Here is a 10,931-nt window from a genome sequence, read left to right on the forward strand (position 1 = left end):
TTATGTATTTGATACAGGGTCTCACTAAGCTATGTGATTTTCTAAATTAAAAACATTTCTTGAAAATCCCGTAAAACCTCTAATGTATAATAACTAGCAAATATTCCCTTCACTCCGTTCATTCAGATCGGGGCCCTCCATTCTGAAGTGAGGAATGGCGTTTTAAACTTATGCTTGCATCAGAACATATCTGCATCGAAATCACATAAGTAACGCCACACCAACCTGATCTGTACCACCAGAATCCTTATTCTGATTCGCCGCACTCAGAGGAGTCGCACTTGATGCTTAAAACAGTGTTAGGCCCCGGGTGCCCCCGGCTCACCTAAGACTTACAGTGTCTTTAGAAATGAGGCTTTTTAAGCTTTACTTTCAAACGTGGGGATATAGTTTTCTAAGGGGATAAAAAAAAATCCATATTTTTCAGGGGAATCAAATAAATGTAAACTGACCCCCAAAAAGCTTTTTATTTCTTTGTGTTTTAGACATTAGGTTATGGATAAGTAATCTGGCACTTTTGAGGGGTATGAGATAGCAAACGCCCAGAAACTGAAACAAGCTATTTTCTTTCCCGCGGACGCTTTTCAGATGACCAGGTACAGAAGAGTATAACCATATCAAGAACACTATGCCATGTCCACTTTAAAAGTGCCTAATGAACGGCCTGCCAAATAGCTTCGCGGTAAATGCCTGCAAGCAGGGACAGCGGTCGGGGGTTCGAGCCCGGGCCTACTGTGTTGGCCCAGCCCACAGGGTGCCCTGAGATGGCAACTGAGACTGTGCACAGTGGCGCACGTCCATAGTCCCAGCTCATGCGAGGCTGTAAACAGTCTGATCTAGTAGTGAGACCCTGAACACCCTTCCCTAAAATACAAAAAGGGAAAAAAAAAAGTGCCTAGTGAAAATAATATTTTTATTGCTATCCTAAGCCAATTCAGATCCAAAAAGTAAAGTATTTCAATAATGAACATTTAGAAATAATAACATAACCGGTACCTAAACCCATCTTTTCTATAATTTAAAGAACTAATGACATCTTTATAAGGTATAGATGGTAAGGAAAATTTCTTATTACAAATTTATAAGATTGAAATAGCCTCAAATTGAAAGTATATTTTATTGAAAAAAGGTACATTTTAAAAACATTTTGAATTGTCTACCCCTAATTTCTAGACCAATTTCCAATGAGTCTTGATTTAATCATATTTTCAATTTGTTCACCTTTTCCTCTACTCTCAACAGCTTTTATTTATTTCTACCAATTTACTTATGGAAAAGCATAGGTCACTTCTTGCCCCTATTTTACCTACCTGAGCATCAAAAATATAATGCTATAGTCTCCAAAAGATGCCTCAAGGTCTCCTCCTTGGAAGGAGGAAATAGCTTTCAAAGAAGGCTTTATGAGCTCGGCTTCACAATATATTTCAAACACACCATCAAGTCAACACTAAGAAGTAAACATTCATGCATACCTCTAGAATGGCTGTAGTTAAATGACAGACAGTAAGAAGTGTTGCTGAAGGTGTAAAAAAATTAGAATTTTTTACATATTGCTAGAAGGAATATTATATTAATCAGCTTTCCTGTCACTGGCACACAATACTCAACACTCACAAAATAAAAGAGAAGAGTTTGAATTTGGCTCCTGGTGGCAAGGAATTCAGCCCATAGTGGGCTGGCTCTAATGAACATTTGGAACCATCTCACAGTGTAAGGGCATTTGGCAGAACCAATTGCTTGGTTCATAGCAATCAGGAATCAATCAGAGTAGAGGAGCAGGGGCAGAGACGATGTAGTACTTAAAGTCATACCTCTGTGACCCACTCTCACACACTCAGATGTGGACTTTATTAATCTGCTGTGCATTTCTTAATCCAATTCAGTTGAAATACCACAATTAATGACCATAAATGTAACATGGTATAACCACTTTGGAAAATAGGCTAGTGACTTCTTAAAAAGTTCTAAATACATATATAATCTGATCAAATCAATTTTTTTCCATATCTACCTAAGAGAAACGAAACATATTTATACAAAGACTTGTATACAACGTTCATGGCAACTTTGCTCATGTATTCTAAACTAGAAACAACTCAACTGTCTATCAATTGGTTAAAACAAAAACTACAATAAAACATATCCATGCAAGGAAATTCCATTCACCACTGAAAGGGAACAAGTACTGATAAATCTATGTTATGGAGGATCCTTAAAACATTGTGCTAAGTTAAAGTCAAATACAAAATCAAAACCATATTGTATCATTCTATTTATGCTAAATGTCCAGAAAAGGCAGACCTATGAAGACAAAAGGAGATTAATGGTTACTTGAGCTGGGCTTGAGAAAAGGAAATGACAATGAATGGACATTCATATTTTCCTTGGGTGATGTGAAAGCTTTAAAAAATGGAGTAACAATGATTGCAAGATCCTATCCATTTACTAAAAATCTTTAAACTGTGTACTTAAATCAGGTAAATGTTAAAATGGTGCATCAATTCTGTTACAATAAAAGCTTTTAATAAAAGAAGTTATGGATTCACAGGGAATTTTCAAGGCCTGCAGAGAGGTACACAGAATGAAAAAAAAAAAAATCTTAATACCCCCAGTGACTCAGACCTGACTAACTAAGATTTGAGCTAACTTACTCTGGAAAAGCAAATGTGACCCTGTGATTTCCTGTAAACTGGACACATAAAGCAGACACAGAGCTCTTGCCTAACACCCATGAGACTCTTGAGTTTGATCCCTAGTATTGAAAAAAAAATTCTTTTTTCAGGATTTTTGAACCACAGTCCAAGATAACTTTAGTATCTTATTCTTTTCTTTTCTTTTGCCTTATTCTTTTCTTAAGCTCCCTTTAAAACATCTCCACAGTTGTAGGTAGATAGGAATTTGATACTGCAAGAAATTAGCCCTATTTTATAGCTTTTTTACTGGTAGCATGTCTTCCTAGTCAACCCTTTATTCTTTAATACTGGCTTGACTTATTTCCAGGTCTTGAGCAAAGATTAAGCTCCCACCCCAAGCACTTCCCTTGTCAGGCTTTCACAGAACAATCCTAACTGCCCCAGGCCAGATACTGGACAAGTAAGAACAACCCCTTTGCTTAAAATATTCAAATTAGCCAATCTACTGGCAGCCCAGAACCCTAGGTAACCCCTTTCTTACCTTACAGCCTCCTAACAGTCCAGCTGTTGCCCCTAGAGCAATTCACTGCTTGGCCTTCCTACTGGCCTTCACTTCTTCAGAGCCCTTTAGGACAGAGTTCAGCCTTTCTTCTGTGCAAGTATCAATGTGTAATACATCATGAAAAGGTCTTAAAATTATGCAAATCAAAAAGTAGATGCTTGATATCTGAGGAAGGAGATGCAGAGATCCTTATATCTCCAGGACACTGGAATACACTGTGCAAAACTTCCCATGTGCTTACTAGTGTATGAAATCAATCTGACTTGGAAGAATCTGGTTTTAATTTTTATTTCAAGTCTAATATAGTTACCAGTTCTCTCTAAAATATTCGTCAATGTTTGTTTGTTCTCAAAGGAACAAGTAATCATAAAACTCATTATGTAATCATTTCTTTTTTTTTTTTTTTCAAATTTCATCACTGTTCTCCAAGGAGTTTTATGATATCCTAGAACACTTTTGACAAATGAAGTCAATGAGACCATAGTAATCCAGCTCTCTTCTCTTAGTACAACAGGAAGCACAGCATTTTCACACTTACAAAATGCAAAACTGAGTTTCAGAATTACAAACAGGACTGGTTCCATTTGTTCACTGGTGTGCCTGCTACTTAGAGGGATTCTGGATAATTAAAAATATTCCCATCCTGCTTCCCTCTTGCTTCCAAAGAGCTGACTATTATGGTTAGAGGGTACTGGTTGAGCAAGTAGCATTTAGTGGTTCCAGATTTTCTTTGGTAAACTCTTACATACAACGAATCAGCTGTATGACGTACTTTAGTGAAGAGGAATGTGTTGTTTATTCTCTTCTCATGTTTGTCTGGGAGATAGTTATCACGCTCCCCTCTCGGAGGTTGGCCCTTGAGATGGCTTCCTTGGCAGGAGATTTAACAGTCAAAGCTTATCGATAGGCAGATGTCTACCAGAACTGCGTCCTGCCCACAATGCCTCATTTGTTATAATGATCACTAATTTGATTTGAAACCCTTCTTAACTGTTTTCAGACTACCTTCCCAATATTACCGGTGACTCTAGAAGGTTCGAGCTGAGACGCTGATTGCAAGGCCTCTCATGGAGCAAGGGGGAGCTGCTAGAGATGAAAGATCATAAAGCTCATTCAAATGGGAATTGGCTTTCCAGAGATTTACTTTCTTCAGCTGGATAAAGTTCGTTTGGATCGCTAAGGACCTCTGAAGACACATTTAATTCAATCATCAAATAAGGATTCTGAGAGAAAACAGTCTATGGAGAATACTTAAAATATAGACTCTTGGGCCAGAGATATAGTTCCGTGTTCTAAGCGCCTGCCCGACAAGCGCAAGGACCCCAGTTTGATCCCGGGAATAGCACGCGGTGCTGGCCCCATGCCTCACCTGCTACCAAAACCCGGGGCGTGGTGGCACATGCTTCTAATCTCAGCGCTGGGGAGGCTGAGACTGGAGGATCTCTACGAATCCAAGCTGCGTAGCGAGACCCTGTACCAAATAAATAAATAAAAAGTATATATATATATATATATATATATATATCCTGGAATGGCCTCTTCTTTCTTTTGCCAAAGTGCTAGAATTGAAAGCAGGGGAGGGGAGATGGCTAATACTCCTGGATATGTTTGCTGTCTCCAGAATTTTCTTGATAAAGAGTGCCACTCTGACATATCGAAAAGGTAATTCATTAGCCCAGACATGTTATGTAGTTGGTAGAGAGTAAGACACAGGCTGGTTACCCTAAAAACTACTTTGAATAGGGTGAAAATTAAAAAGAATTATCTTTGCATATTGTCATGGGTATTCCTCCCATGAAAACTTGTATTTCCTTATAAAGTTTCAGACAGTGCTACGACAATGTACGGAAACTAAAAACATTGAAAATTTAAAAACACAAACGTATGTAAACCTTTTTTAACAATTAAAGAGCAAAACTAGACCTATATCTTCTCTATGAATGTATGTAGTTGGTTATGAGCTAGCTACCATACTAGTATAGCATACAATTTTTCACTATCAGAAAATAAAATATCTTGTAGGGCACAGTAGCACATGCCTGTAACCCCAGTTACAAGTTCAAGGCCAGCTTGGGCAACTTGATGAGACCCTGTCTCAAAATTTAAAAAGAAAGAAAGAAAGAAAAAGAGAAGAATGTCCTGGATATGTTGTATAGTTCACTGGTAGAGTGCCTCTGGGTTTAATTGCAGAGACAGAGAGAAAGAAAGAGAGAAAGAGTGTGCTATTAGTTTATCTTACTTCAATGAAAAGAATTTTTTTTTTGTTATCTTTTTGTAAGAATTTTTATAGTTTGTATAAACTATATAAGTAACTATTTCGAAGATAAGTATGCACAGTGTATTAACTATTGCTATTCTGTTATTATTTTGCTTTGAAATGTTTTATTTTTTAATAAAATAAAGAGTTCATATTAAAAGCCTTTAAGATGATCTGAAAAAATAAGTATCAGTGTCACTGGTTTTAAATTTTATATTCTGCTACTTAGCATGATTGGGCTGTCAGAACAGTCTTCATTCAAAGAAAGTTTCAGTATGCTAGACTACATTAAATACAATACAAAAAGAGGAAGGAAAGCTGCTGAGGCATTTCGTAGGCTGAGCACAAGGCCATGCTACTGAAGTTGGGTAGCCAAGTGTCCTGGCTACGTTTATTTCACTGTGAAGTGGTATTTGTCCTATTTCTCTCATCTTATGTGTATGCTGATTCTGTTAGGCTTATGCATTTCATATTAAGAGATCTACACTCTAAGCCTTAGGGTACAGCTGTCCCTATTTTGTCTAGTCACCTTAAGTATAGTTGAGCCACTTACCTGTTTCATTTCAGGCAGTCATCACAATCCTCAGTTCTAACAGGATATTACTCAAATTCTTTTGAGCTAAAACAGAAAGAAAAAAAAAACTCCATTAAAATTGGAATTTCTTTCTGTGGCATTTTTGTGGGCTTTAATTTCCTTTCAATTCAGGTTTAGAACAATTATCAAACTTTCATGTACTCCTTGTAACTGTTTTTATTTTATTTTATTTTATTTTTATTTTAATGTTTTGCCCTCTTCATTTGCAGACTCTTGGGAACTGTCTTTCTTCTCGCTGGGACAAAATGCCCAACACACAGAACTTAGAACTTTATTTGGATTCATGATTTTTGAAGTTTCAGTCCATAGTCGTCTGACTCCAAGGCAGAAACAGATGGCAGAGGAAGAAAGCTGGGCAACCCAGGGCAGCCAGGAGTGACAGAGAGAAGGCTACAGCTAAGGAGGGAGACAAATGACCTAGGTCATGCCCCAGAGATCTGCCTCTTCCAACCAGGCCTGGCTTCCTAATGTCATATCTAGCCCTACTGTCCCCAAGATCCAATCACCTTCTAAAACCCCACCTCTGAGAACATAAGAGTTTGGGGGGCTGAGGGGGTCACTCTTGATCTAAACCATAACAGAAATATAAGTGGAGAGATGTAACTTGAATATTCTCATGCTTCTATAACCCATCACTCTATATTGCATAGGGTGATGACCTTAAGCAACTAAAATGTAAACTGATTAGAATAAAAGGGCACCAAGGAGGGACACAAGTCCTGTGCACAGGTTCCTGCTACATCAGTGCTATAAAGGACTATCATGAATGAGTACAAGAGCTTGAAAATTACACAACTCTGATGAAAAGCCCAGCACCACCTGTAGGCTCTACTTTTACCCAAGCATACCATAAACAATTCCTTCATGAGTCACAAAGAACTAAATTTTCTATCCACACTACCCCTTAAATCAGTGTAGAATACCTGATCCACCAGATTCAGAGAATATAGTACCATCCATCATCTGATAAAAGGTTCCATGTATCAGAGAGTTGAGAGAGAATATAAATTATCTCATCTGAACATTGTTAGCCACTCTAGGTTCTTCTTCATGGGTCCTTCTTGCCTGGACACCAACACTTGTGTGCCTGTTTTCTCCCACAGTTCCCAGGGAATACCATTATAGTCACTCTCTTTGTGAAGGGAAAGCGTCACTTCTCACAAATTCCAATCTCATTTTAAGGTTTCCTCAGCCTCCTTCTCTGCACATACACATGTCCGCCTTCTAGTGCCTCCTCTGAAATGACATATTGAGGCACAGAGTACGTGAAGGACCATCTGTCCTGACTGACTCTATTTGCTGCTCCCACGGTAGCTCCAATCTCAGGTTAGAAGCTATCTGAGTCCAGAACCAGGGCTTGGCAGTTCTCTCAGCTGTTTTTAGGAAGCTGCACCTGGAGCTGTTTCCATGCAATGGTTCTCTATGATGTACATGATTTTTTCATGTGTGACCATATTCTTCATCTGTTTCTCACATCCTCAAAAATGACATCAACATCACCATCACTGACGAGAGCTGACCCAGTCAAAATTGCAGTGATGCCCAGCTCTTTCACAGAAAGTTTAAAGTGCAATTGGCCCTAGAGGCTTGCCATACTGTGTACTTCCCAAATTTTCCCAAAAAATCCCACTGACAGCTGAGGAGCAAGGATATATGACCTTCAGCATTTTGAGACTTAATATGAAGTCAAGCAGATGTAGGAAATTTAGTAAGCACGAACTTCTTTTATGTCTCATACGGCAACTTAAAAACCCATGCGATTTTGAAATTGGCCTACAAACTTTTATTTACAAAGGTGAGGATTCGCAATACAAAACCTCACAGTGGTGGAAATTATTTATATTTATTTCTTTATTTCTTACTTATGTATGGCTGGGTTGAACCCAAGGCTTTTGCACTGAGCTTTGTCCCCAACCCAATTTCCAAATTTAAAGACTGGGCCTTGCTACACTGCAAAATTGCTGAGGCTGGACTTGAACTGACAAGCTTCTTATAATCCCTTCCAAAATGTTGGGATTATAGCCTGTGCTACCAAACTTGGCTTGATTTGTTTTTCTTTTTCTTCATTAACAAGAGGGTCTAATAATTTCCTACCATGAATCTTAGGGGGATCTAAGCACCCAGCACTTCAAGAGGTTCTTAAACTAATTAACAGACATAACAGTACTAGACAATCAGAATGAGGGTTACTTAGGGACAGACTCAAGAATTAAATAAGGCCTAAATAAACTTGTCTGTTAAATTCTATCTCAGTTTTCAGATATTTTATCAAACTGGGTAGAAGTGATTTCACGAATGAACTCTCTTTCTGGTACCTTCAGCAGAGGTCTATAGGGCTGACAGTTCTCTAGGGCATGAGTGCCCTCCTAAGATTTAGTGTCATATGTCCAGAAAGACTCAGCTCTATTTCCTTTGTGCCCTAAGGCAGAACTCTGGTCTTCACTGTTTTACTTCTCAGAGGCAGCCTTTGCCCTTGAAGTTTCTCCCTCTACTTTTATCAGCATTCCCCAGGTAATGAATGAATCTCAGGTAACTAAGAAACCTAGCTGAAGCTGAACTAGATCTTTAATCTTTTCTCAGAACACTTACGCATTTGTGCAAATTGGACCTCAAGAACATTCCTGCCTTTCTATGATTCCAAAGCTAGGTCTAGAAACTAATTCTCAGGGCTAGGTTGTATGGGTTAACAGTAAAAGGCCTTTTCTCAGAGTTCCCTGTCTCTTTACCTGGCCAAAAATTTCCTCACTGACCTACATTAAAGATGTAGCTTCTACATTCAGAGCAGGTCTCTACAAGAAGTACTCTTCTTAGCAATGTGCCAGTGTCTTTTGCATAACTTTGGCTGAAGCTGTAAACCATTCTCAAGACCTTTATATGAGGGTCATGAGTGTCATCCCAGAAAGTTTATTTGTTTGTTTACTGGAGCATGAACTCGGGGCCTTCCCTCTGAGCTACATCCCCTGCCCTGCCCCTTTTCTGAGACTCACTAAGTCATTAAGTTTCCCGGACTTGTCATCCTCAGTCTCGAAGAGTTTGCCACTGCCTGCAGCTTGCTAGCATCTTTTGCATACTCCAAAATGCTTCAGCAATTTTCCACTCCAACTGCACTTTAGAATCTTCCCTGTTTAAAAATACCTATTGTCTGAGATGGAGTTCAATATGGATACAAGGGTGAGGTCCAGGTACTGAAATATTTAGAAAAACTCTTCAACTGATTCAAGAGACAGCTGAGAACTACTTGCTAAGGTACTATGAATTTGTTTTGCTTTGTTTTGTATTAGTTGTCCTATTTTTATACTAATATATTTATTCCAACACAATCTTTTGATGAATAACAGCATATAAATGCATAAATGATTAATTTTATAATTTATTATATTGAACAGACCTACACTTAACCAGTCTTTCTCAGCCTTGCCTGTTCCTTAATGTGACTTCAGGAAATACTAAAGATCCCAATGCTCATATCTTACCCCAAAGCAATGAAGTTGAAGTTTCTGTGTTAAGTTAGCTTTCCTCATCTGGCAAAATCAACTTAACGGAAGATTGGCGCCAGGTGTAGTGGTGCACATCTGTAATCCCAGCACTCTGGAGTCTGAGGCAGGAGAATTAACTGTGAGTTCAAGGCACGCCTGAACTGTACAGGAAAATTCTGTTTCCCAAAGATATAAATAATTTAAAATAAAATAAAGAAGGAACAATTTATTTTGGTTCTCAGTTTTAGCGGTTTCAGTCTAGTCATTTTGCCCCATAATTTCTGGGCCCATGATGCACATCATAGCAGAATATCATAGCAGAAAGATGCATTGGAGCAAAATTGCTCACCTCATAGTGGCCAGAAGGCAGGAAGTGCACCAGAGGGGGTTGGGGGAGGTCCAGAGGAAAGGGCCAAGGCTAACACAGCATTCCCAGTGGCATTCCTGCGTGACGTTTCAACTGGGCTCCACCACCTAATAGCCAGTACAGCTATGAACTTGTCAGCAGATAAATCCATCAGTGATCTTAGAGTCCTCATGATCCAGTCAATTCCAGGCTCCCCACCTGTGAATACACAAGCATTTCGGAGAGCACCTTGGATCCAAACTTTGGTGGGCTCTGACAACAACCCCAAAGTGCTCTTAGCTCGTTATACTGTGCAGCCAAAGCTGAAAACTACTTTTCCACACTGTCTTTCCAGCCTTCCAAATGTATTAAGGCTTGACCTGGTTTTATTGTTGTTGTTGTTGTTGTTTGAGTTTTTTTTTGTTTGTTTGTTTTTTGTTTTTTTTGTATCAGGGATTGAACTCAAGACCTTGCACTTGCCAGGGAGAGGATTATGCCACTGAGTTATATCCCCAGCCACAAATGTCATGAAATGCATACTATTTGTGAACAATTTTTTTTTTTTTTTTTTTTGGTGGCTGGCTCAGCCCACCCTGGAGGTGGGGCTAGCACTGCATGTAGTGCCAGGGATCAAACCACAGTGCCTGCACTTGCCTAAGCTTGACCACTGAACTCTCTTGCCGGCCCAGGAACAAAATTTCAAACAAGTCATATTGAGATTTGGTTTCCAACAAAAGTTTTTTTGTCACCCTCATTTGCCACAAACTGTAATGTTAAGTGCAATAAATCAGACAGACAAGCTTAGTTATCATGATTTCCCCTGTATGAGAATCCTGAAGTGTAGATAAATTGGAGAGTAGAACAGATGAAAAGAAACAGGGAGATAGAGCTTTTGCAAATGGGAAGGTACCAAGAGTCACTTAGGACCTGTACCACACATTTCCTGATCCACTTCAGGCCTGCCTAGGCCCAGTCACCTCTGCCCAGATTTCCTCCCTGCCCATGTAGTGTACGCCAAGAACACATCTGATGCTCATTCTTCTGGGATTTCCCAGGCTGGCT

This window comes from Octodon degus, unplaced genomic scaffold (assembly GCF_000260255.1).
Source record: "Octodon degus isolate 3935 unplaced genomic scaffold, OctDeg1.0 scaffold00013, whole genome shotgun sequence".
Classification (NCBI taxonomy): Eukaryota; Metazoa; Chordata; class Mammalia; order Rodentia; family Octodontidae; genus Octodon; species Octodon degus.